Source organism: Leptosomus discolor, chromosome 2 (genome assembly GCF_034619465.1).
Source record: "Leptosomus discolor isolate bLepDis1 chromosome 2, bLepDis1.hap2, whole genome shotgun sequence".
NCBI classification, from domain to species: domain Eukaryota; kingdom Metazoa; phylum Chordata; class Aves; order Leptosomiformes; family Leptosomidae; genus Leptosomus; species Leptosomus discolor.
The window spans coordinates 87,823,906-87,851,572 of NC_141392.1; the positions used below are offsets into that span (position 1 = coordinate 87,823,906).

Sequence of the window (27,667 nt, forward strand, 5' to 3'; positions counted from 1 at the left end):
GCTTACCTTCAAAGCACTGCATGAGGATGCTGGAGGTACATGGATCATGCCCATTCATATTAGAAGTCAATATTAATGTTTAAATATCCCATTAAACAACTTGATCTCTCCATAGAATAATGGTATAGTGGCCTCAACATTGTACATCCTTAATGTCAAGACCAAATTATTTTAAGCTGTAACCTCACTCTTAAGCTGTATCTTCATAAAGAAACTGTGAGACAAGCCACTATTTTATAGTCATTGCAGCGATATCTGATTTAGCGATGCAAGCACTTTCATATTTTTGTTTCCGAAATGCTGCTGCTTCAGCAACCAGTGCTAACATTGGTATATTTGGGTCACTGATGACTAAGCAACCAGACCGAGTTTTTCTCTGCACCCAGATAGTAGGGGGATAGTGTGAAAAATAGTATCTTTCTCTAGGCAGTGAAACCACAGAATCACAGAATGGTAGGGGTTGGAAGGGACCTCCGGAAATCACCTGGCCCAACCCCCCTTCTAAAGAAGGTTCACCTACAGCAGGTTATGCAGGGCTGCATCCAGGCAGGCCTTGAATATCTTCAGGGAAGGAGACTCCACAGCCTCCCTGGGCAGCCTGTTCCAGTGCTCTGTCACCCTCAATGTAAAAATTTTTTCCTCATGTTGAAGCAGAACTTCCTGTGCTCCAGCTTGTGCCCATTGCCCCTTGTCCTGTCACCGAGCACCACTGAAAAGAGCCTGGCCCCATCCTCTTGACACCCACCCTTTAGATATTTATAAGTGTTGATAAAATCCCCTCTTAGTCTTCTCTTCTCCAGGCTAAAGAGCCCCAGGTCTCTCAGCCTTTCCTCAAGAGAGATGCTCCCGTCCCCTCATCATCTTAGTAGCCCTCCGCTGGACTCTGTCGGTAGTTCCCTGTCCCTCCTGAACTGAGGGGCCCAGAACTGGACACACTACTCCAGAAGTGGCCTCACCAGGGCAGAGTAGAGGGGTGGATAACCTGCCTCAACCTGCTGGCCACACTCTTCTTAATGCACTCCAGGACACACCTTCTTGGCCACAAGGGCACATTGCTGGCTCATGGTCTACCACAATTCCCAGTCCCTTCTCCGCAGAGCTGCTCTCCAGCAGATTGACCCCTGGCTTGCACTGGTGCATGGGGTTATTCTTCTCCAAGTGCAGGACCCTACACTTGTCCTTATTTAACCTCATCAGGTTCCTCTCTGCCCAGCTCTCCAGCCTGTCCAGGTCTCGCTGAATGGCAGCACAGCCTTCTGGTGTGTCAGCCACCCCTCCCAGCTTTGTATCTTCAGCAAACTCGCTGAGGGTGCGCTCTGTCCCTTCATCCAGATCGTTGATGAATATGTTGAATAGGACTGGACCCAGTACTGACCCCTGGGGAACATCGCTAGTCACAGGCCTCCAACTAGACTCAGCAATACTGATCACAACCTCTGAGCTCTGCCCTTCAGCCAGTTCTCAATCCACCACATTGTTTTCTGTGGCAAGGCTTCTACGTAAGAAGAGGGATAAAGGTCCTTGCCCCCCTTTCAGACCACATGGAAAAGGCTTGGACTAGAGATTTTTTGAAGTAGAAAACTCCTTGTATTGGGACAAGGACATGGACGACCATATAATAATAGTATTGAGTGACAGACTAACAGAGTCCCAGAGGAAGAGAATAAGGCTTAAGGGAGTAAGGCTTACCTCCTCACCTGACCCACGTGCTTTCACTTCAGATTAATAGCCATTAAAGAATGACACTGATACACTTATACAGCTAATGGCAAGTCCAGGGAATGGCAAGTCTACGTTGCATTAACAAGCCCTGACATTTGGCTGCCTTAATCAGTGCATCCTCTTGCCCACAGAGTCTCCCCTTTGCAAATACTTTCTGCCACCTGGGACCTGCAGGACTGGCTGATTTCTCTGCATGTGTGGCAGACCACAGGCTGCCAGCGAAGACCTGGCAGGTACTGCTGTATCTCTGGTAACTTTGGCCTGAGAAAGGACTTATCGCAGACAAGTCAATAAAGACAGATTAAGAGCCCTGCTATGGGAAACTTGCAGGCCAGGTTAAAAACTTAACTGAATTGAGTTGATAGGAGAATATTTTTTTGCAAATGTTTTCTTTTTCTGTCAAGCAGAAATGCCTAACCTTTCCAAGTGTATTTTAAGATTGCAATAATAATAGCTATAAAAAAAGCTATAAACTGTAATGCATTTTAATGTATGTTAATTGTTCTGTGACCTTGATAAGTATTGCAGTTAAAATGCCTGGCATTTGAAACATAAGAGGGGACAAACACAATGTACTAAAGTCCCTCAGGCATTAAAAATGGTATTATCTATATTATGGACCTACTGAAGTTAATAGGCGCTTTGGCTGAGCAATAACTGAATAAAGGTTGTAGCCATAATTATTTACATCCCAAATTTTAGTCTTCACTACTTCTGATGGTAACAGAGGATGACAGAAAGCCTGTTATATGTCCTTTGAGTGTTGAATGCCTCACTAAGAGCAACAAAATATTTTAATGAGGAAATAAACCCAAAAAAAAATCATAGCGAGCCAAGCCTCTTCTACATTGCTTGTTCTGGACTACCTGCTAAAACTTGAAGTTTCTCTGAATAAGCTCAGACTGACAGCGGAATCTTAATCAAGCACCTCTCACTTACCTTCAGAATGGGTAAAGCGAATGTTATGATGGGCAATAAAGGTGATTTAACTTCCACTCCATATTCTTTGTACTGCTCTGTGTGCCTTGGAAGTTGAAATTGTCTATAATCCCCATCAACAAACCCTAACATTGTCCACGGGGAGATCTCAGGTGGAGGTTTCATCCCAAACTGCCTTCCCCATAGCCCTGCACAGAGTGGGGCAGCGAGGAAAGACAGGGAGGAGCTACCAGTTCACAGTGAATGCCAGCAACCAACAGAAGGTCTTTGTGAAGCAGTAACCTGTAACAAGTTGGATATACATCATACAGCACAAACTTACATAGCTTATATACGTATTTCATATATATATAGATCTAGATACCCATACACACACATATGTATAAAAAGCTATGTATTATGCGGTATATAAATATGTCTTATATAATACACTGTCTATAATATAGCATAAAGTATACACTGTGTTATGCTAATCACTGTAATAAGAGCTCTGAACCCTGACCAGAGTATAACTATGTTCCAGGTTTCTTTGACTGCCTACAACACTCCACCACTTGTTATCCATTGAAGCCTTTTTCTTGGGAGAGATTGAGAATATTAAATAAGATACAAACACAAATGTTTATTGTACATTGCCCCTAAATCAATGTCATTCCCTTCTTCTACCCACTATCAAATTTGTTTTCCAGACTTGCATTTATTCCTAGAACAACACTGTTTATCAAGGCAGCCTCTGCAGTGTCCCATGAAAACGCACTAAGTACCTCATAAAACCAAGGGCTGCGCCTCTTCTACTGGCTTCATCAGCCAACTTTGTAGCTTTGCATGCAAAACCTGACCAGTCCTATCTGTTCTGCCAGCAAGTTCTACCTGTAGGTGCCTTTCTCCTATGAAAATCAAATCTTTGATGTATATTTTTTATTTGAATTACAATATTATACATAATCTTATTAAGACAGATTCACATGAATGCTGTACAACTATATCAACAGTCAAAATTTTCTTACTTTTACAAATTTTTAACTAACAGCTATATTTTAAAGTCCTTTTCTTTACCCCTTGATGTCCAAATCTATTAGTTTTCTTGTTGAAGACAGATTTTAAAAGTACTAAAATCCTTAAAGGGTGAGGATCTGGATAGAATAAATGGCCAAGAAGCTTAAAGACCATCACATTGTATAGTCCGACTTTTAAAGAGAAATTTCTGCTCAGCAGCATTTTAGGGATGCTTCATTTGGAATTTCAGGAGCATTTCAGACACTTCTACTTTGCTGGTGATCACCTGCAGCAGGCAGCTAGAGCACTGCCTCCTATTTTTCAGATTATATATGCACACACAAATTGTTCTGTTGCCTTCATTCTGGTATTTCCCAGTGACATAAGTTTTGATTAAAGGTCTGGTAAAGTCAGTTGAAGGACTTCTGATGTCAGTAGATGCTGGAGTTAATATATTTGTAAACTGGAACACTTTCATGTCTTCTCTTTCTGTTCCATTCTTATACTACCCAAATAGGATGAATCAAGTTTTCGTTCCATTAATGAGAACTATTATTGAAGGTTTTGTCTACAGCCATTGCTTCACAATCTTCTATTTAATTCCTCTTGCTGATTTTTCTTCCTGAATAGCCCCTTGAATTTCCATACAGTCAAATACACTAATACTCTGCACATTATTTGTATATTGTTTCAAAACAATCCATCCTCAGTTGGATGGTTTCCACACTATTTGAAGGAAGCTGCTCTGCCACTAACTGTGGGAGGTTTCTCCAGGCAGGCAGCCACGGAAGAGTCTGGAATTAAATTTTACTCATGTTTTTGAGCGTGGATGAGATTCAGCAGTTATCTCTCTCAGGATCTCACTTCAGGACCTTTTTAAGCTATCATCTACAAATTCTATAAGCAGAACATTTTTGTTGTTTTACTTGCAAATATCATTTAAACAAACATTTTTGATATTCAGCTTTTCACTAGTTTTCTCATTGGTAATTGTTTCCTGTACTGTTTAAACACATCCAAAACCAAAGCCTAACCACAGAGAGCAGATTAACTCTTTATTGCTACAGCTCAGTTGACAAATGGAAGTTACTGAGTCTCAGTTGTTGAGACTGGCTATCCCTGGAAAGTGTCGGCCTCAGCACATCCCCACACTGCCTCTGGTGCCGCAGGACTCTCCCCCGGCGCTGCAGCATGCCCTGTGCATCAGGAGCTACCTTCACAAAATGCAAAGTTTTTCATACACAGCCCAAAGACAAAGTAAAAAAGCTTCCACACAGCATTTGTGGTTGTAACACTGGTTTATTTTATTCTTGTTACAGCTTAAAGGTGTCATGGAAGCAGGAGCTGATACGAAAACGGCTGCATCCACAGTGGCTGCATATTTTATCTAGTCATTACACAGATCGGCTGGCTCTGCTAGCCCACACAACGGACCTGACACAGCAGTTTCAGGATGACTGTATCTACTGTTTTGGAGTGGCATAGAGACTGTGAGAAGAATTTCATTTCCATTTAAGACCCTTAGAGTAACAGAAGAAAAAAACTCTATTATGAAAAAGAGAGATTAAAAGTTATTAAAATTCTTTCTTAATTGTCCTGATTCAGTGTAACTAAAATGAAGAAAACCCAGTAAAAATTGATTTGCTTTCCCAAAATAACAGGGCTTCTGTGATTTCTGCTGATCTTTCCTAGGTACCTATTAACTCACTGACCAATTTTGACCAAACCTGACAGAGGCTTATGAGCTCCTATTAAGTTCCTGCAAATTTTCCTGGATTTCCCATTCAAAGGAAAGAGACTACAGTCGTCCTTCCCTGAAGAAAATGCAAGTGCTAGTCAGCCTTTTAATCTGCAGTGCAGCCATCAGTCAGTCACTCTGCACCAACATGCCTCTAAGCCTGTCAGAGCACCTCACATCTCTCTCACACAGACAGCAGAAATGACTGGGAAACAGGTTTGTCAGCCATGGAAGAGGGGATGTATGTGACTTGCAATGCAATTGTAAAAAAAAAAAAAAAAAAAAAAGATAGAAATAGAGAATAAATAATTAGAGATTACAAATAATTGAAATAATTAATTACAAGAATTTCTCAGACAGACAGATTCATAACCAACACACAATATATTTTCAAATTATACTACTTCCCATGAGTTCCTCCTCCTGTCTAAACTCTGCCAAACATAAGAACAAGCATTTATAGGGGAAAAAAACCCAAGTCCTATGAGAGGGTCACTAGCATTTCAAATTGATCTCCTGTGTTTCAGTTGACCCTTACCAGGGGAACAACTTCCTCGTGCTGGCAGAGGTGGCCTTCTATAGAGCAGCCAGCCTCTTCAATACTGTTCATTAACACAGCTCAAAGTCAACTTTTATGATCATCGTTTCAGAAACATCCATACTTATAAATCATTTGCTATTTCTGAGAAGATCATACCTGGAAATGAAATGAGTGCCTTGACCCAAAAGAATCTGTCACTATTCCATTTGTTTCAGCCAAAATTTGCATTTTTAAACCAGATTTCTTTGGAGAGGCATCTGATAAGAGAAAATTCAGTTAGACTCAATATTTTTCTAAGAAGTTACTTTACAAACACTTTACCTGCTTTTAATCTTTTCAAACTATACTTAACTGTCTGCTTTATCCAGTAGTCAGAAATGAGCTTATGGATCTGCTGGGCCATAAAATTAAAAAGTGGTGTCATGAAGACAAAATGTAATGCAAGACCTTCACAGCACATACTCACATGCCTTTAATGCCAGCACTCCGCATAGTTCTTTTTTCGATACTTTACATTTCTACTCCAGAGTACTGTCAAGTAATTTGCTGTACTACATGATGCTGATCCTTCTCTTGTTCCTTGCTTTCAGCATCCCAAAACAAAACTGTTGTGAAAGAGAGATCTCAGACCTCTTGGCCAAAGGGAGAGTTGTTTAAGGAGTTGGTGATGAAGCTCATAATGATCAAAAGAAGTATGAGGGTAAGAAGAAAGGTAAGAAGCACAAGGGAAGATCACCAAGCGCATCTGGACAAGACTCAAATACGCAACTCTGCCATCTCCCATTGGAGACTGCCAGGGCCCCCTCTTCTCACCCCGCTCCTTATTCCACTGCCTCACACTTTCTGTCTAGTATGAGAAACAGAGCCTTCACTGAGAGGTGACTGCTAAGTGAAAATCAAAAGTGCATCCCTTTTACACAAAAATGGAATGGAAAAACACCTTGCAGAAAGAATGTGAAGAGGCTAAAAGTGCAGTTAAAATTTGTCTCCCCACAGAAAAACTTCAGACCATACCAAAGAACTCTCTCCAAGTGAAGGAAACGTAAGCATCTAAACTGAGATAATTAGCACAGTGGACTTTGGGGTATGTAATTTTATATTTCCCTTTAAAAAGTAATTGCTTATGGTTTTTATTTGCATTTTTAAATGTACAGAAAATTCTGTTTTACAAGACTGGATTTTCATTTACTGTGCTGGACACTATAAAAAGCTGTTAAAACCTTTCTGAGTGATCAAGTGAGACTTTGATCCCAGCAGCTGAGAGGCTCTTGGTTAAGCTTAAAATACATTTATTCTTGTGTAAATGACTAGAGTGTGCAAAGCATTGATAGCACAACACACCAAGCAGACAAGAGCAAGCAGGTAAGGGAAACTTACGTGAATGGAGCACTGACATTCTACTTCAAAACATGCAAGTGTTGGCAAGCTTAACAACTTTAAATCTCATTCCCCCTTTCTGTATTTCCTCTTAGTGAACTTGTTATTGTAGACAAAAGAAGTAGTCTCTGTTTCCATGAGGTAATGCATCCGAAATCCCTAAAAGTAGTCTGCAGTCCCCCAGTTTCAGTGCAATTCAGGTTATAAGGGCATAGGAGTTTTGGTTTTACTTCATTGAGATCAAGGATTAAATTCAATTTTTTCTTCATATATCTATTTCGGAGAAAGTATTAAAGCAGACTACATTTATTAAATATGGCCTATAAATGCATGGTGATTGTCGTGTTATGGTCATTGTCGTGTTATCAAAGCACGTACAAAGGAGTAGCTGCAATTCTGTTTGTTCCTTTAAGAACTCTTTTACAAGTGCTGTAAGTCATTTAGAAACGAGGTGGGAGTGCCCTCTTGTGTTTACAGAAGGATGATGTTAATGGTCATCCCATTTGAAATCACAAAATGGGGAAGATTTACCCGCTCCTGTGTCAAGCATCGGTCTCCCAGACTGGCTGTGGGTCAGGTGTACATGTCTGGTCAGCGCTGCAAAACAGATTGCTTAAGAGTTCAAACAAGGTTTCAGCCTCTTGTCTTGTCATGCAGCACCCTACAGAGCATTTCTGCTACACCAGCTCTTCTGCTGCAACCTTCAGAAATCTCTCACTGTGCACAGGCCCACGGCCCTGTCCTACGCAGGGTGTGGAGGAACATGGACAAAAGCCGCAGGCTGCCTCTCTGCATGCTGTTACCTCCCAGTGTTGTCCCAAATCTGGGTTCTTCACCCAGCTTGCAAAGAGCCAATCAACACACTGAGTCGAGATATTTGTCTTTACTTCTAGTCTGCAGAGCAGGGTGAGGGGCATCTAACACCAGCCAGCACACCAATTACATCACGCATTCCTTTTTGATAGTAACAAAGTGCAGCTGATTGGTATTATCAAGCTTCCTTACCCACCTCTCACCCACCTTCATCATACATGCGCATTTTACCTCATGTCTAAAACACTTGGGGAGGTCCCTTGATTAGCATGCTCATTATTCACAAGTGGGTGTGTATTTTAGCATTATAATTACCTAAGATTACTATAGGATACACTCTTATCTTGATTTTACTCCAAAATCATGCATCTGTTTCTAAGTCAGCAACCATAAGACCACAATGCAGAAATTTACAGCTTTCTTATCTTGAGACTCTCTGTGCTATCTTTGTTTGAGATTAGGTACTTTCCAAGGTTTTGACGTGACCGAGGTCGGCTACTCTTTCATCAATTACACAAGCCTGCATAATTGCTCAATTTGGAATCACCAGTGCCTGTGAGGCGAGTCTTGTGTCTGTTGCAGAAATATGGGTATAAAGAACAAGTTATTGCAGATCACAGTGTGGTCTGTGGTAACTCAAAGTGGGGAGACAGGAGGAGAGGCATGTATTGAGCTGGACCCACAGGACTCCTGGAAGCAGATGATATGTAATTTCTTAGTCTACTTCTGCCTACAACCAGTCTAGTGGGCTGGATAAGGTTTTCAAATGCTTGGACATTCCTAGTACACTACATATTCATTATGCTAGAGCTATCTGGGTTTATCCCTTACTTGCATGTAAGAGACAAACCCTACAATCAAGCTGTGCCACAAACACCCACTGCAGTCCATGGAAACTACTTAAACATGCCAATAACTGCAAGATCTTCAAGAGAAATTAAACATATCAATTAACATTTCCTGAAGTGAGATACACTCCTCTCCTCATATCTACTCACACAAGAATAAGTGCATGCTTGAGTAACCCAAGTAAAGAAAAGAATGGAAAATAAAGACAGAAAAATGAAAGAAATGTGACAAAATAGTTGTTTTAAATGCTCTGTTGGCCAATGAACTAGCATAATTTCAGTTTGATTATCTGACACTTAAGACAGCATAAGGCAGCACTGATGAGCTTCTTTCTTCAATAGGGCTTACAAAGTTTCTTTTTCATTCTTATAAAATAGAGCACCATCGTCAAAGGACCTTTTTAGTTCAGGTGATACAACTTATAGCACACTGTGGTAGTTTCTGAAGTTCTCTTTGTTTTTCCATTGTTTTAGAGGAATAAAGAATGGCTCTACAGTTCCTATTGAATTCAGCAGAAAGGTATCAAGTCCATAGACCAGTAACACTTGTATCACCTGGCTCTGTAGACAGTGTGCCAATAAAAAGTTGTTGGTGGAGTCTTTCCCATACGGGTGCAATGTCAGGAATTGCCAGATAGGCTAAGTGGGATGTGCAGAAAAACTAGAAAAGGCCATGTCAAGACTGAAACACTTAAGACACCTATGAGAAACCTCAGATTGTATCTCCTATAGATTGTCTAGAAGATTAATATGAAAAAGCAGGTAGGTGCTCCTGACACTGCTACCAAGCGTCCCATGCACTGTGATGCAGAGTCCTTGACAGGGAAGGGACTTGATTATGTAGTAGGGATACGATCCCTCCAAGGGGGATGGCAATACTCAATATGTCTGTATGCAACCAGCCCTTTTCATCTTGGACATAACCCCGGTGGAGGACAACCAGCACTAGCCAGGGCCACACAATCACTCTGCCAACTGTGCCAGCTCCTGTGGGAATAGGTAGCTGCATTATAGCAGGTGTTAATGGTTTACACTGTGCATGCAGCTACCAGGGTCACTCACCAGCTCCTCCACCCCCATCTGGCATCCTGACCTGCCCTACATGACACCAGGCTGCCTGTGGGCAGTGGTCTGCTTGCCTCTCCCAAGATCAGGCAGTGGCCAGACCTTTTTATATCTTGCACAAGCTTCCACGTAGGAGCTGCTCCAGATGAGGTTGAGGGTGAGCCGCTCTTCCCTGGTGACCTGCTCTCAGATCTGACCACTGGCCTCTCTGAAAATTCCCCCAGCATTTTTTGAGAAGGAACAGAGAATCTCAGCAAATGCATCTCCTGGTCATCCATTCCTGGCTCCCAAGAGGGCCTGGCATGTGGATCACAAAGGACGCTGATGGGAGGCGCACCCTGAGACTCTGGCAGCAACTGGAGATTAAGGAGCACTTAGAGGATCCACATCTGTAATAGGATCCCAGTTCAAGCTTCATATCACAATTTCTCTGCTCTGCAAGGGCCCTGTGTTTAGAAACACTGCATGCTCATTACATCTGGCAGAGCAATTGCTTCTTGCCACTTAACCACATAAATAAATCTTATCTGCCTATTAGCTGCATAATCTGTAGCCAAGCAGAGCGTGTTCCCAGTGCTGACGAGGAGTGGCAGCCTTGTCCCATACTTCCCCTACACGGTGTATGTAAAATTGAGGACCAGAAAACAGGCCTTGCCTTATTCTACTGTCTGCTGATGACCAGGCAGAGGGAGCATGCAAATTCTGAAATTCCCGGGTCTTTCCCCCTATTGCCTGGAGAGCCTGGGTGAGCTCTTTTGAGTTTTGGGGAATATTCAAGAGATCACAACCAGGCGAAGCAGGTTAGAGTGTAGGAGGGCCTTCAGCATGAGGCACCTTGTCCGAGTACTTTCATGGTACAGAAGGCTGCATCCCCACCAACATGAGGAGCTCAGCTACCAGCTCCAGTCGGGAATGTCAGGGCAGTGAACATGTGCTTGTGTATATGGTAAGAAATTGCAATGCCACAAGTTCCCTCCTAGGAAGTCAGCAACACATTAGTTTACTTTCTCTTCAAGTTCTTCAAGTTTATAAATTATTTACATCACTAAAATGGCTGACTTGTGTTTTTTAAGGAATTTTATCATGGCTATAGGATTAACTATGCTGCCATCTTCTTTCTGTTCTCTACAAAAACAGTACATCGCCCCCCCCCCCTCAAAAACCAGACAGACTAATGTTACATATCCTAGGGCACAGCACCACCATTGTCTTGCTTTCTAGGAGGGCCAACCATAAACTCTACTGCTCTGAATGTCAACTTTCCATAATTTAGTTGTATTTAGATAGATATGATTTCTTCCATACCTTACAGTTAAAGAGAAAACAGCAGCAAACAGTAGAACAGAATTCTTAAACCTCAAATGGCAGAATTCTTGCATTCAGGCATAATTAAACAGGTGCTACACTGCAGTTTGAAGGGACCAAGCATGAGGTTTCACATCATATTTATAGCTGCCTAAGTATTAGCTGCTGTCAGGAGACATCACCCTGTTCAACACTTCCCTAGACCAGGGTGTGTACTCCCACCACTTCCCTTCTGTTAAATCTAGTGGTTAGGTGGTCACAGTGTGAGTCACATCAGGTGGCTGATTTGCTATAAAACCAAAGCTGAAAAAAAAAAAAAAAAAATTTTTCTATTGCACCAGGTAGTTGCTTGTAGCAGCATGATTAGCCTGTAGCAGTGACAGCGGAGGAGGGAAGAACAAGGTCATCCCTTTCAGCAGCAGCTCGTAAGTTCTACTTAACTGTAAAGTTAAAACATATCTTTAGAAAGTCCTATTTGCTCTCTCCCTGTATAAGAACTGAGCCACTAAGAGCACTCTCAAAACCTGCTAACATTATCCTGTCCTGAAAAGCTTGCTATTTCTACAATAAAAGATTTGAGAAATACCTGTGTCTATGCAAGTTTCATAGGAGGAAAGACTTATGCAGCATCCTAAGCAAGGCTTTGATAAAAAAATTAAATCTATTAAAATTAATATATTAGCATTGTTAATAACACAGTCACATTTTCCGACATCTTTACTGTTTTTTAAAAGATACGTCTGTATGTGTTTTAATACACACACTATGAGTAAAATAATATGTATGTATATTTTATTTTCTTACTTTATCAAATGCAACATTCCTAGCAGTTAAAGTAGTTTCCAAGTAGTCTCCACTGCAAAGGGAGTGCCTCTTTCTTACTCAGAGATCTGTACTTACCATATCCAGATTCAATTCCAGATACTGGAATGCAGTTTTACAACTTCTATTTTGTTGTAACAGCTCACACGATACTTGGTTTTAGAAATAGCAAACTGAGTATGTGTTGTCTTTCCTGATTCTGTATAGGGTGTGATTATGTGATATTTTAATTGTAAGCAAGCCTCTGAAATACGGCAATATTAAGAACAGTTTTGATTGGAAAAAAAAAAAATCAAATGGTTCAGCAGCTTTGTCTTCACTAAGAACCAAAGGCAGCCTTTTGTTCAGGTATGTGAAGACATATTTCCTACTTAAAAGTGAGTTTGACACTCAGTTTGTCAAGGCTGTATAAATACGACAGAAAAGCCTTTTTTCCCCCCTATGCCTTGTTAATGAAGTGACTGCAAGGGATGTCATTTAACAGCTGGGTCCGACAACTATGAGAAGAATATTAAATAGCAGGTTGCTCTTTTCCCATCTTTCATCATTACTTCCACTTCAATGTTTTCATCTCATCCAAGCCTGTTCATCTCATCTCTTAAGGGTGAGCTAGAGCCAGTAAGATAAGCAGCAACTATATAGCAATTAAATGAAGCATATTATCTTTTAGTAATATGTTTTTTATGCAGAATAACATAGAAGAGATTTGAACACAGAGAAAGATGATGTTCCCAAGCACTAACAAAGACTGAGACTGAAATTTCCCTCAAATATTTTTGGGCACACCGAAATGCTGCTGTAGTTCAAGATAACGAGCGCTTCTGTTAAACAATAAAATAGTGACAGTTATGTACTCCTTGAGACAGCACACAGACTTATCTTGGTAAACAGAGGGCGAAAAAAATAGCTAATTTAACTTAACATTATTAATATTAATTAGTTTGGCTGTCTTAAAATACGAATTTAATGGCTTCTTATAAGTAACTAAGTGCAGATGGTTTGGAGTTTTTTCTTGTATAAAGCTTAGTTATGCTTTACCATTAATTTTAGCCATCTATAAACTGATTAGACTATGGATTATGACAATAAACCAAATGTGTCCGTATAAGCAGCCATTGTACATTTAGATACTCTTACCTTTGTGGGAGCAAACCCAAACATTCACCACAGCTGTACTTAACTTCAGAAAGCGGAGATACCTAAAAATGAAGATGCTTGTTAAAAACTAAACTAAAAGGAGCATCTATGCACATTAAATCCTTGCATGTGGTATGAAGACAAACTGAGAACGCTATCCTGAAGGCCTGATATCCTTGAATCGTCATTCCAGAAAGACTTGAAAAAGGGCAAAAGGAGGCTCACAAGTGTATAACCCATGCCCACATGCCAGTATAATGGTGTTCAGTCTGTCAAAACTAGTAACACATCCCTTTTCAAATTCATGAGGTGCAGGAAGTTCTGTTCAGAGAAAACTGGGCCACACAATTGCATTAATTTTTTACTCCTGTGTTCAGTGTGGAAGATAAGAGGAAATTCCCCACACCGCACCACTTTTGAGTTATTCATCAGAGAAGTTGCTTCAAACTTCTTGAAGATGCTGCAGTTTCAACAGGATCAGATGATGCTCTAGAGGAACCCAGTGAAACATGTGAACTGCTAATTGTGGTGTGCGAGTTCTGAGTTGAAATTTCTCTGGTGCTGGAGAAGGGCAACTAGCAAACAGGATTATAATGTTGTGAAAAGATTTTAGAGAAATCCACGAAACTACAGCCCACCAAGCCTTACATCTGTACCAGGCAAATAAATAAAAATTCAATATAAAAAGTAGAATTACGTGCATCTAGATAAATACGGTCTGTAAGACAATGGTCAGAACACTTGGTAAACTCACGTCATGCTTCTCATCAGCAAGCATGTGATAACGTGCTCTAGTGCACAGATTCCCTAAAGCCTCTTAGCAAATGATTTTAGGCAAACTAAGCAGACATGGGCTAAGAGGTAAAAGATAGGAAATGAAGGCTAGAAGTAAATGGTTCATTTTCACAGTGGAAGAAAACTACCACAGAAATCTGCATGACCTGTGCTGGTGAACTTACTGAATTGATCTGAAACAGGTGGTATGCAGAGGGGTAAAAAAAATTAGTAATTATTCATTGCTGATGCATCGATAGCTGCAGGAGCTTAAAAAACTGAGGGGGTATAACAGCAACACATGAAATTCAACATAGATCAACACAAAGCACTGCTCATTGAGAAAAGCAAACACAACAGCAAATGTAAAGTGATGGGCTCTGACCATTACTGCTCAGACATGAGATCCTGCAGTTATGACAGACAGTTCTGTGGAAACGTCAGCTCCATGCACAGCAACAGTCGAAAAAGGAAACCAAAGTTGAGGAAGCGCTAGGGAACAAAGAAGAAAATGGAGGATATCATCCCACCTCTGCATAAGCCCATGTTTTACCTGCTTCCTGAATACAGTGTATACTCTGGGACTCCCATCCCAAAAAGAAGCAAGAAAAAGTTTGGAAAAGAGCAATGAGAGTAAGGCCAAAGGTAGGAATCGTTTCCCATATGAGGAATGACTAAGTAAATGTGGTTTCTTCAGCCTCAAGAAGACATTGGGGGGGGGTTGGGGGGTTGGGGGGGGTGGGAGTGTATATAATGAGGGGATAACTGCAGAGGGATGGACTGCCCACTGCTTCTAAAACTGTGCAATAAGCTAACAGACCACAGGTACAAAGAAAACAAAAGGAGGTCCGTTCTCCTGTAATGCCAAATAAGCTGTGGCACTCCTTGCCATTGTTATTGCAGGTGCTAAAATTTTATAAAGGCTCTGGGGAAGACTGCACAAATTTACGGGTATGAAATTAATGGAGGATTGTTAAATTCATACACACAAAACCCCCACTCTACCCTCTAGGAGGTTTCTGAGTTTTATATTCCCAGAGGCTGGGCAAGTGTTCAGGGAAGGATCCCTACATGCTTGTTCTACCCCTGCCCCCCTCCCTAGGCATTTACTTCTGGTTACAGTTGGAGGCAGAATGCTTCGGAGGGGACAGGACACAACCTCTGGTCTGACCTTGTACAGCTGTTCTACTGTTTTTATGACCTCATTTATCATTAAAAAAAAAAAAAAGCTTGTCTTTCTGTGACACTACAGTGACTAAAAATTCAAAGAGAGAGTTGAGAAGTTGTTTAAATAAAGAATCCTGGTCTCTGTGAAACATTAAAACCAGGGCCAAAATCATAAGCTAAATGAAATTGCTTTCCAACTCATGCATTTTATGATGCATAACGTGAACTATGGCAAAGTCAGCTCAGGATTTTACAATGAGTAGTGAATCTGTTCTGAAAAGGAAGAAATTAAAGCTGCATACAATAGACTTCCTGCTGAGGAGGTGAGAGGGGAGGGGAACTCAGCATCCCAAAGGATGCAAGGGTAACAACCCCAAGCCAAGAGATGCGAGTCATCAAAGCTGCAAAGCTATTGGAGAAAATCCAGGAAGTCAGACTTAAAATAGGCACAGAAGGGAAGTGAGGGAGATGGAAACAAAGAGAAAGAACAAGAAGAGAAAGAAATCATTCAAAACAAGAAAAGAAAACTTGGAGTTGCCTGGAGCTGAAAAACCCAGGAGGTAGCCACACCACCAGCCTTTCAAGCCAGCATACATCTGTGCGGGCCTCAGAAGAGGCAATCCAGTACACCCCCATTATCTCATAACCAGCCCTCCCCTCTTCCAGTGCTTATTTACGCATTGTGTGATCACGCAGCTCTGTGACGTGCTAAATTCAGAAGTGATTCATCAATGAACTTTATGGCAGCCAGGCTTATGGTCCAGACCAGCCTTCAGATCTCTCTGGGGAGTGCAGTTTGAGGATCAGGTATTGCTCTACAGCTTGCACCCTCATCCAGACATCTGGGATATATGTTAAAGATGTGGAAGCCTGAAGGAGGGGAAAAAAGGCAGCTGAGAAGGAGCCTCACTTTTAAATATAATCCGTAATTGTGGTGTGTGTTTTTATTTTGTTTTCATAGCTTTTTTCAGCCTTGTAATTGTAGCCAACTGTCTATGTTTAGCCCACATCCAGGGCTAAACAGTAACAGTTTCTCTATCACCCAACAATCCCTCACCAGCCAGAAAGGAGAATCAAGAAAAGAAGAGGAGGCCCATGGGCTGACGTGAAAACAGATGTAATGAAACAGCACTAACACAGGTACACAGAGTTATACTCAGCCAAATGAATATGCAGCAGTCACAATCAACAGGAGAGCGGTCCTCAGGAGCAGGGAGAAGCCAAGGGAGGAACAGGAGGATCCCCAGCAGGAATCCCACAGGAGCAATCTTCCTCAGCAAACCTTCCCCCTTTACAATGACCATGACATTATGGTGTGGGCTACCGCTGCAGCTCACTCAGGTTCAGCTGCCCTGGCTGACTCAAAACTGCTGACGGCCTGCCTGGCATGGCTGGGCTGGGCTTCTGTCCCAGCCAAACCGGGACACCTACCTACATTAAGGATGTACTTCACTTGGCCAACAAGCTTGTCCAGTGCTAGCAGACTCCGGTGATGCTGAGAAATATGAGGCACGTCTCTTCGCAAATAGAAAGTCTGCATACAAAGTGCATTCAGGCACTGCTGGGAATCCTGTACCCTACAACAGAGACGTGAAGAGTTTCTCCTGCCAAATTACAAAAGCTGGTGTGCAGTAACATTGCAAGGTGCAAGGCTCCCTGCTGTCAGGGCACACCCGTGTTTCTCCTGCAAAGCTCACAATACAGAGCAGTACCCCACAGTCCCAGAAAGGCCTTTAGTCACCTCATTTTTTATAGCTTTCTTATTATCAATTGCAAACTAAAATAGTACTCGGTTGTGCTTTATGTAAAGTACTTTGGGTTTAAATTATGGGTCTATTTTTCCCAAAAGAAGAAATTCCATTCTTTGAGAGAACAATATCTGTAAAGCCCTCCACAGCGTGCTGTAGAAAAGACATAATTATTTAGGACGTAGGAAAGGAATGGTAAGGAGCTGCCTTTTTTCTTTAGGGCTAATCGAGTCATGATTAATGGCTGTGATTACTTTGCTTATCTTTTACCTTGATGTCACTAAGGAAGGGTGGATTAACATTTTTAGTGCCGTGCGGCAAACATCAGTTTCGGGGCTTTTTGAATAGGTCACGTGGGTAGATAACAATGGCATAAACTGCTTGCCTGTGCCCAAGTTCAGCTGCTGTGCCTGCCTGAAGCACTAGCAACTATTCCCCGACAATTATAGCTTCACTCGCTCTCTCCCACAGAAACAGCAGCTCACACAAGTGCAGGTAGGAGGCACTCTGAGAACAAGGCAGCGTGTAGACATTTTTCCTCATGCCTCTACAGCAGAAAAGGCGGTGGGCTGGCTGCAGCTTGCAGTCTGCCATTTGGGTCACCCTGCTTGTAGTCAAGAGGAAGATTTCAGACAGGTAAAATGGATGTGGAAGAAGAAAAGCAGAGAGAAAACGAGTGTCAACTCCCACCGTGGGCTGCAGAAGAAAACATAGACTCACAGAATGGTTTGGGTTGGAAGGGACCTTAAAGATCATCTGGTTCCAACCCCCCTGCCATGGGCAGGGACACCTTCCACTAGACCAGGTTGCTCAAAGCCCCGTCCAGCCTGGCCTTGAACACTGCCAGGGAGGGGGCAGCCACAGGGTCTCTGGGCAGCCTGTTCCAGTGTCTCACCACCCTCACAGTAAAGAACTTCTAAATCTCCCCTCTTTCAGTTTGAAACCATTACCTCTTGTCCTATCACAACACTCCTTGATAAAAAGCCCCTCCCCATCTTTCCTGTTAGTCCCCTTTAAGTACTGGAAGGCCGCTATAAAACATGTTTAAAATTTGTCAACTATTTAGTTTCCTTGGTAGTATTAGTCTCAATAATTTTAGAAATAAAATTGCCAAATATTTCAGCACTTCACAACTGACTTTTCTAGACTTCCCTTATCCATACCCAACAGTTAGACCCTTCTATTCAGAGTCCATGCTGTGGACCATCATTTTTGGTAGTATTCTTAACAACGTGTTAAAACACCAAACAAGTTTTTGAGCTTTTCTTCACTCTGCCTTGTTTTTCCCAACTAAGTTGATTGATATACTAAACCCATCAATAAACAGGCAGACAAAAAATTAAGACTATTTATAAACAATTAGTGAGAACCTCCATAAATATTATGACAATTTAGGATGTGGCTTCACGTTTGTTTCATAGAATAGTTTGGGTTGAAAGGGACCTCTAAAGGTCATCTAGTCCATCCTCCCTGCAGTGAGCAGGGACATCTTGAGCAAGATCAGATTGCTCAGAGCCCCAACCTGACCCTGAATGTTGAATGTTTAAGACTCATCTACGCTGTAGTGCTCCTGCTGTCCCCCCTGCAGTCCAGACATCTGCTCCCACTTCAACAGCACTTCCACAGCAGTACAGGATGCAGATTCAGCCGGAGACTGAGCTGCTGACTGAGGTGCCGCTGTCCAACTTCCAGCTGGGCTTGGGGGAGCCCACTCTCAGGTTCACTGTGGTACAGCATCCTTAGACTCTAGAGCGAAAAACTGCAGAAAGCTTTCTCTTTATTTTGTCTGTTGTGGGCAAGAGGAGATTTTTCAGCCCCGATGACTTGTATATGTTATACAGGGGTAAAGCACTGCGTGCTATTTCCAAAAATGGAAAGGGCGTGCATGTGGTTAAGGTTTCAGAAACATCTAATTAAAGAGGAAGGCAAGTTGAAACATTCAGGCACAGCCATGAAAGGCTGAGCACTTGGAGCCCTAGGGAACAGCAGAAGAAAAAGAGAGATTAGAAACAAGCGCTCGATGAAAAACATTATTTGTAAGTTTGGGAGGTGGAGCTGTATCAGGTTCCTACCCTCGCTTGCTCTGCGCTTTACGCAAAACCCTGTCATGCAAAACGTCTGAACAGCCCCGGTCTCAGCAGCCAGACTCGAGTGCTCATTCTTTCTTTCCCCTCACGGTACACCGTCCCCGGCGGGAGAGGGCAGCCCCCTCCCCTGTCCCACTCCGCCTCTTGCGTGCTCGCAGGGCGGGCAGCCGAGCCAGCAGCCGCCCCCCTCCCCCGGGCAGCGGAAGGCCTGCGGTGCGGGCTCCGCGGTACAGCACCCGGCTAGCGCAAGCAGCGGTTCCCGGCTCTCCCCCCGGGGCAGCTCCAGCCGCCGCCGCTCAGCAGGGGCGGGGCCGGGCCGGGCCGGGCCGGGCCGGGCCCTCCCCCGGGGCACCGCCCAGGCCCGCGGGCGCCTTCCCCCGCCCCAGCGGGCCGCGCCCGGGCTCTGCGCGGAAACGTCACCGCCCGCGCGCCCGCCAACGGCTCCACCGCCCCGGGAGGGCCGGGCAACAGACGACAAACGCACGGCCCTCCTCGGCTCGCGGGGAGAGGGGCGGAGCCAGCCTCGTTCCCACCCCGCAGCGTACCTATAAAGCTGGCGAGCGCCCCCTCACCTTCCTCTTTCCTGCGGCGCGCTGGTGGCGGTGGGTGAGGTGGTGGTGGCGGAGGCGGCGGACGGGGCTGCGCCGTGGGCTGCTTCCCGGCCGGGGCTGGAGGGGCACGCGGGCTTTCTTCTGGGTCTCGGCCGCTCGGGAGGCTCGCCCGCCGCGCTGCTCGTGTGATGCTTGAGGCTAGAGCCGGCGGGTGAGGCTCGGAGCCGCGGGCGGGGCGGGCACGGCCAGCCACAAACCTGCCGCGGCCGCGGAGTTGGCCGCCCTGCGCTGCAGCCGCGGAGGCGGCGAGGGGACGGAGGGGCGGACTACAGGTCCCGGCACGCCCCGCGCCTCCGCGGCGGCGGGTTCCACGGCGGAAGCGGTGTCCGGCGGCGCGGGGCGCCCTGGGGCGGGCGGCGCGGTACCATTTTGGCCAGGTGCGGGCGGCAGCCGGCGGGGCGCTGCCTGGGCCGCGCCATTTTGGTCGCCAGCCGGCCAGGCCGCCGCCGGGGGCTCGTCGTCGGGGAGCTGAGGGGGAATGGTGCCCGTCAATGGCGTCCGTCGGGGTCGGGAGCAGCCCCTCGCCTAGGCCGTGCAGCCTTTCGCTGCACTCGGTTGTCTTTTGAGTTAGTACGTTTTAACTGTTGGTGCTGTTTTTCTTTTTTTGTTAGCACTGAGACAACAAAATAAAGGGAAAAACAACAACCTATTTTTAAAAAAATCTCACTTGAGTTTTCTGTGGCCTTGAGATGGCTTTTTTCCCCCTCTTGCGATGCCAGTGGCATTGAGCTGTAGTATTTCAGGAAGAATGGACGCTACAATTAAAAAAAAAACCCATTGCTACGATTCTAACCTTTATCTGCAAGCAAAAATCGGGAGACGTTTGCCTTTTTGTAGGAAGAGGTATTTGGAACAGGCTGCCCAGGGAGGTGGTGGAGTCACCATCCCTGGAGGTGTTTTAAGAGATGGACAGATGTACTTGGGGTCGTGGTTTAGTGGTGTTGGTAGAGCTAGGACAGAGGTTGGACTCGATCTTGAAGGTCTCTTCCAACCTAAACTCTTCTATGATTCTATGTTGGGTGCATTCATTCCATGTTGAATTAGCTTTTTTAATGATAGCCTGAGTCACACATTAGATTATTGAACAGTAACATTTTTGAATCTTTACCAGCCATTGGTAACCCTTGATTATTGGGTGTAATAAGCAAGCTTAACTCGAGATTTTCTACAGTTTAAATCTGAAACAAAACATGTTTAGTAAGTGAACTTCAGTGATTTGTTATAGTTATTTGATCCTACGTAGTGTGGAGTGAGAAACATCATTATTGGAACGTGTGTATTTTAATTATTGTATATCTCAAAACGAATACTGCATTGTGTGTTTCTTTGGCTAGTTGAGTTAGTAGATTTAAATACTGGCTGTGTGGATAAAGCTGAATTCTCTAAACCAATTGAAAACAGTGCTTATACTTAAAGAACTGAAACCTTGAGATGATGAATTTTCATTTAAAAAAATCTTTGGAGTGATGTTTAATAGTGGGTACATGTGGTTATTTCTACAGTGCTTTTAGTAAGGGATTTCAGGTGGATATAACTCAACTGCTTTGTTGCTTAAAACTGGCCATGTTTCTTGCTGCTTTCTGAAAGGCCTCCTGCAAATTTAAGACTTAGTACTTAACATTATTGTTTCTGAGACTTGAGAAGATTGTTGATGCTTATTGTCTCATAATGTGTGTGACTTAGTGGCCTGGTAATAAGAATGTGCTGATTCAGATGTTAAGTTTGTTTACTGTTTGGTTTTAGGTATGATGGAGAGGAAGTTTTCAGTGGTGTCCAATACTTCGTACAGGAGTATTAAGGTAATGGCTCTAGAATTTTCAATTTTGTTCTAGAAGTAGCATTACATTTCTATTGTTGATCAAGATAATAAATGCTTCCATTTCTTAATCGTGTTTTATATTTTTTGGCAAAAGTATGGAGTGCATTAAGTGCTAGGTGGTTGCCATCTTTGTATGACTACTGAGTAGGACAAAAAAAGGAAAAACAAGTTACAGGACGTTGCATTTTCATACTTGCCATCAAACTGATGAGTAATTAATAATTTGAATTTTTTTGTGCTCTTCACTTACTGAAGATCAGAACTTATGTCAGTTATTCTTAGTTTCATTTCTTTTGGTGAGGCATTTAAATAAGCGTGAAGACCCACATGGTAATTGGTTACCTTGTGCTAAATTACTGATTTTGGAGATGGTGCGAGTTAACTGTCTGGCCTTGGGCATGTATTGGAGTTAATGGGTATCTATGTACATGACCACATTTGAATGTAATTGTTGAAGTCATGATCCTGCAAACTAGGACAGACTGTAGTATTGGATTGTGAATAAGTGCATGGCCACTCGTGTAAATATTTCTAAAATGAAAGCTTGAATGTCTTAGTTATTCAGACATCGTAAAGGTTGCAAAAGGGTCCAAACCCAATTCAGGGTAACTTTTTTCTAGTGCATACAAAATTTCAACTTGTCAGGTATTGAAGACTGTTCTAGACCAATATTGCATTGTTTTATGAAAGTGGAGTTTTAGTGCTTGGTGATTTTCTGACATAACATGGAAGATGATGCTAGACCACAGCAAGAGACATTTTCTGCATTAAAAGATAATTCTTGTTTAATTTCAATTTTAGCCCTTCATGGAAGCACCATCAAAAGTAGAAGAATACTTGGTACACACAAGTGGATTTTCCTGAAACCTGTGTATGTTTTGAATAATCATTGGGGATAAATTGATGTGATAAATTCATTAGCAAAATCTGTGTATGATCAAATTAGTAGGTGTGTCATTAGCTTTAAAATTGAGGTATCATTGTGTTTCAGGCATGTTTGATGTGGTCTAGAGCTGTGTAGGCTGCGGAGTTGGTGAATAGTTTATTTCAGTCACTGTTGGAGGAGCTGATAAAATATGCCTGTTGGAAGTATTTGTACTAAATCTGGCAGATTACATCAGGATGGCTTTAAAGTGCCAATCCACGGTTAATTGGGAGATTAGTATAAGATAGGTGAGGAAAACAAAAAGGACATCTAGAGACTTGTTAATATAAACAGCCAAATGGGGTTCCAATTTTTAAAACGTATTAAAAAACTATTGTTGATGTTCTCACCTTTTGGAAGTGTTAAGAAATAACTTCAGGATCTATATTAAATTTAATTTGACTTAAATGCTTACAACCAGTGGTTGGGAGAAAGGGGGATCCACAAGAGTAAAACTGGATTGTTACTAATGGGTTGTGCTGTATTATGCATGAACATGTTGTAATTTATTATTTTATTCAAATTTCTAGAATGGCACAAACGGTTTCTAATGGAATGTCAGGTGTCCTGGTGAAAGATTTCCTGCCAACTGTAGTACAACAGGTAGAGGTAATATTTATTGGTTCAGCAACTGAAATTTTTTGTTAATTGTGATGTAGTCCATTTGCAGTACCTGTGCATGTGATAGGCAAAAAGCTTATTTTGTGGTATATTTGAATGTATATTTTTTACAGTTTCAAGTCGCTGATACTTAAGTGGTGAATCATGATGAGACTGCCAAATCTGATGTGTTGATGAGAAACTTCATACGGATCTGGCTACTGAGATGAAACCACTTAAATTGTTCTTTCGAAAGTCACTTAATCTTTCAGTCATTATCCCAGTTGGTGTGACTTTAGTTGCTGTTGCCATGTACAAGATAGATGCCACCATGCTCCTGATTGTGAATCAGGATGTTTGGGCATTATTTAAACTCACGTCAGGTCCGTGTTGACATGGATATGTGCTGTTGCAAAAGCTGGCATCTTTAAAGAGCAGAGAGAGGGTGAAGTTAGACCCCTATAACTTTTGAGTTATCCTGTCTTATAGTGGGTAAATAACAAATGTTAGCCAAGTATTAAGAGTGCCCTGATAAGGAGTTGCTGGTGTTTGGAAGCTAGTGATGATGTTTGCACTTTGACCTTCTTGGGTCTGTTAACTTAAGGCTCACTCAGATGTGGCTGTTTAGGAAAAATAATACTAATGATTAAAGGTGGGATTTGATGGTGAATTGTAACGAATTCTAATATATTAAAGTTGTTGCAGCTCCAGAGCTAAAATAATTCAGAAGGGCTGGTATAACATCATACTTGCAGCAGGCAAAAAACATGCTCATGAATGCTTACTGTGCACTGAGAGTATTGGTAGTCATTTCTCAAAGATCTCCATTCTTGACCAAGTATCTGAATTTAATCTTCTTCAATGGAATTCTCTTTAACTACACTGGTTCTTGAGTACTTGCAGGTTGTTTTTAGTTAAGTAGTTAATCTAAAGTGTGAGGACAAGTTCTGATTTTCCTGTCTTACTACAACATCTATAATTTTATTCCACTCCTTGTTAAAGAAAGGTACCTTTGAATACTTAGCTAACTACCAGCAGCTTCTTTTTAAGAACAGGCTTTGTCCCAGTATGTCAAGTTCAAATGTGTGAAACTTCCTGTACAGCACTGCTACCTAGAAAATGCTGTATCGTTTAGACAGGCAGTATTGCAAGTAGGAAATGGAGTGACTTATATGGCTGATGTGGAGGAAAAGTTGGAAGCAGCAAGCTTTGTTAGTGTAACTAACCAGAGCAATTTAGGTCTTTGCAGAGATGCTTGAATGCTGCTTCTCACTTGAAAGTACAAATTGCAATAAATGTTACAATTAGTTTAAAAGCTTGATGTGGGAGTGTTGCTTAAAAATGTTGGTATGTCTGAGCAGTGAAGAACCTATCCCAAACCTGATTACTTGCTTGATGAGAAAGACATGTGAATCAGACTCTTGAGTTTAGACTACTCTTTACCACCAGAACAGGTGAAGTGTTTGAAGATGACAGGCTTCATAGTCTGTACATACCTTGAAACTCAGCAAAACTAGTTTAAATAACTAATGATAATTTTTAAATGACTGCATTATTGTCAACCCAATTTATAAGCAGGAGGTGACATATAGACTGTTGTATTACAAATGGCATATTTGAAGCGGAGTGGGGTTTGTGTGTATCTGCATTATGGAAGACGGGGTGAAACATTTAATGATCCATCTTGTCCTTTCTTTGAACTATCAGTTCTAGTTCAGAGGTGGTCTCAGTTTTCCTGTTGCTTGCAGGGGAGTCATGTACAAGGATGTGGTCTGGATGCAGCTTTTTTTTTAATGCTTGCTTGTCAGTGGATTTTTACCTTCTAGAGTTTTAATGTTTTGATAGAAGCTGGGAACCAGCTATTAGCTAATTTTCAGAAATTAACTCTTTGTTGATAGGAGAGGGGGAGTGACACCTGATTAGTTGCCTGTCATAGTTCATAGCCAAGTTGAGTAATAGCTGGGCAAGAGAAGCAAAATAATCTTACTGTAGCATGACTGCACTTCCAAGTTAAGTTTCACAGAACTTGTGGAGTACTGATACAAACCCAACACATGTTTAATAATGCGGTGTGGTCTGTATGAGAGACTAAATAGATGGTAAGTTGTATTTTGAATGCTAGAAGAAAATTTTTCTGAACTAATAAATGTCTTTTTTTTTTGACAGGAAAATGGCCCAGAATGTAGGAACTTAGGCTTTTAGCTTATTCAGGTATGTAATTGAAAGGCTTCTAAGCATTTTCTCATTTTAAGTCTGGAGTAACTGCTTACAGTGGGATTTTTTTGGTATTATGACAGTTGTTGATATACTTAATTTGATCAGTTGGTATGGTGAGTTGTTATAGTAACTAATTCTGTACATAGTTGGAATTTAAGAACACTTGTTCCCCAAGGCACAATGTGTCCTCATAGCTGTGCCTAACCTTGGTTAGCTTTTAAACCTGTGTGCAAAGCTTTAAAAAAGTCTATATTATTATTGAAATGTCAAAGAACTAGAGTGTTTAATTTTTGTATTGCAATCAGAAACTCTATAGAAAACCAGTAAATTTCCTATTAAATTTACATTTTCTGTATTGCTTCTGTCTCATCTGTGATGAACCTATCCCGAACCTGAATTCCTTGCTGAAAAACCTAATACGGATCCGGAATCTGAGATGAGACCAAATGATTTGGTTTAAACTTTCTGAAAAGTATTATGTCTATGGGATTTTTAGTGGGTTTTTTACAGAAATGATAACACCTTAATGTATATAGTGTTGTGTGCTTACTTGAAGATGGAAATTTCTCCCTCAAAGGAACCATTTTACTTAGACCTTGTTCTCTTTTTTTCCAGTGATGAGTTGGAGCACTTTGTCAGTGCTGCCTGATGAATGTGGATGATCTGTAACTGGAAGGAAGTGTAACACTTGAAGAGTTTGTGTGGCTTGGAGTGGGATGCCATGCTTTTTAAAAGCCTGCTGAAACAGCTGCTGCAATTTTTAGTGGTTACTGCTTTCAGAAACTGCATGTGAACCAAACCCACATATGTCTCTGCATATTCAAAATAGTGCTTTTCCCAAAACATTGAGCTGCCTTCTGTAGGAAGGATAGCAGCAATATTAAGGAAATGTGTGTTGAGCTTTAATACACAGAAAACCCCCTGAGAGTATTTGCCCTTTTAAAATATCATAAGGGTATACAGGCTTGCTGATACTGAAGATCTGTAGTGACTCAAAGCAATGGAATTCCCTGGTAGGCCCTATAAGGAGAGGGAGAAAGCAAAATGGATACACAAAGTCAAACCAATGAGTTTGCTTTTTGAGGGTGGTGTCAGTGAGGAGATGGGAGGAAGGAGATGAGGTGATGGTGGTGTGGAAGCATAAACACTTATAAGGAAAAATCAGGTGTCCTGAGGAAAGCTGTGATTACAGAAAAGGCAAGGTCTAAAGCTTGCGTTGCTGTGTCTGTTGATGGAGAGAGGAACTGGGGCTTTACGGACTGCCACTTTAGCATGAAAAGACCAGTAACACAACAGTGGAACTGCCCTTTGAGGAATACACTGGCAATGTTACCTGCTTGCTGTGTGGGGGAAAGAGGTCAGTAGTGAGAGAAGGGGGTACACTCATTGGAACTTGTGCTTTGAGCGGTCACTTGAAAATTAATGGTGCTGTGTTACAGTGACAGTGTTTTTGCCGTATTCGGCAAATTGTCATGCATCCGCAGAGGAATGAGGGATCATAAATTGGTCACAAAGTAAATGGGATTTTAAAGACAAATTATTATGTACATATGATGTGATCTGTCTTAAAGCATGATTCTCAGACCTAATTGTCAGGAATGCTTTATAAAGGAAGAAACAGGAGAATGGCAGGATACCTAAAAAATGATAGAGCTACAGTTACTGAATTGTTGCAAAATGCACAAAAACTACCCTAAAAATAAATATACACCTGACTACTGAAATGTATATTAAGGATCTGACTGAACTAGAGGAGTGCATTGTCTCACTGAGCATCTCTTATGTTTTGGTTGTTGTTAATAAGCAGTAACCAGCTACTGAGGCTAAAGGCTGCTCCTTTTCATCAAGCAACTGTTTTAAATCAGTCTGAATGTATTGGAATCTGCAGAGATTCACTACCCAACAGCTTTCCCTTCATTGCTTTCAACGGGATTTATTATTTCTGTCAAATGTGACTGAGAAGGGTAGGTATTTCCATGTGCCATGTTTTGTACCTGATCTTTCTTGAATAAAGATGAGGATGTGAAAAACCTAGCTGTTGCACACTGGGTCTGTAGTCACACCATGGTGTTCCTTGACAGGTTGTACTTTGCAAGAGCTACAAAGGCAGCGTGGCCTTGTTGCGCTGACGGGTACAGCATGTACTGGACACGTGATAGTCCACATTGTGCTCAAGTGACTCCTGGACAAGATTATTAGTGATTATGCACTTCAGAAGTGGGAAGGAACCAGTCTCCATTTGCCCACTGCAGTTCTGTGAAAAGTCTGGGTGCTGTTGACAGCATCTAGTGAAGCTACTTGGATGTTAAAGTCAAAAAGTTGCCAGTCCTAGCTAGGTCAGCCTCTTCTGGAGGAAAAAAAGATGTCGAAGGCAAGAAATATTTGGTAAGTACTTTGTTAGATACTCAAAAGGGTC

The 27,667-nt window shown here is 42.2% G+C and overlaps 1 long non-coding RNA gene and 3 other non-coding genes across 5 annotated transcripts; all 4 read left to right on the top strand.

Annotated features, from left to right (window-relative positions):
• Positions 1–22,966: 22,966 nt before the first annotated feature.
• Positions 22,967–27,373, top strand: LOC147416036 (uncharacterized). 2 transcript variants are annotated; one of them, XR_015183377.1, is made up of 4 exons: positions 22,967–23,037; positions 25,201–25,245; positions 25,867–26,608; positions 27,333–27,373. It is a non-coding gene; the product is annotated as an uncharacterized LOC147416036 (long non-coding RNA). The 2 variants fall into 2 exon arrangements; XR_015183376.1 differs by lacking the exon at positions 27,333–27,373 and having other exon boundaries at positions 22,967–23,043; positions 25,867–26,176.
• LOC147416037 (small nucleolar RNA SNORD50) lies at positions 23,196–23,262 on the top strand. Its single transcript, XR_015183398.1, has one exon. It is a non-coding gene; the product is annotated as a small nucleolar RNA SNORD50 (small nucleolar RNA).
• LOC147416038 (small nucleolar RNA SNORD50) lies at positions 24,390–24,462 on the top strand. The gene has a single exon (XR_015183399.1). It is a non-coding gene; the product is annotated as a small nucleolar RNA SNORD50 (small nucleolar RNA).
• On the top strand, positions 25,619–25,689 carry LOC147416039 (small nucleolar RNA SNORD50). The gene has a single exon (XR_015183397.1). It is a non-coding gene; the product is annotated as a small nucleolar RNA SNORD50 (small nucleolar RNA).
• Positions 27,374–27,667: the final 294 nt, after the last annotated feature.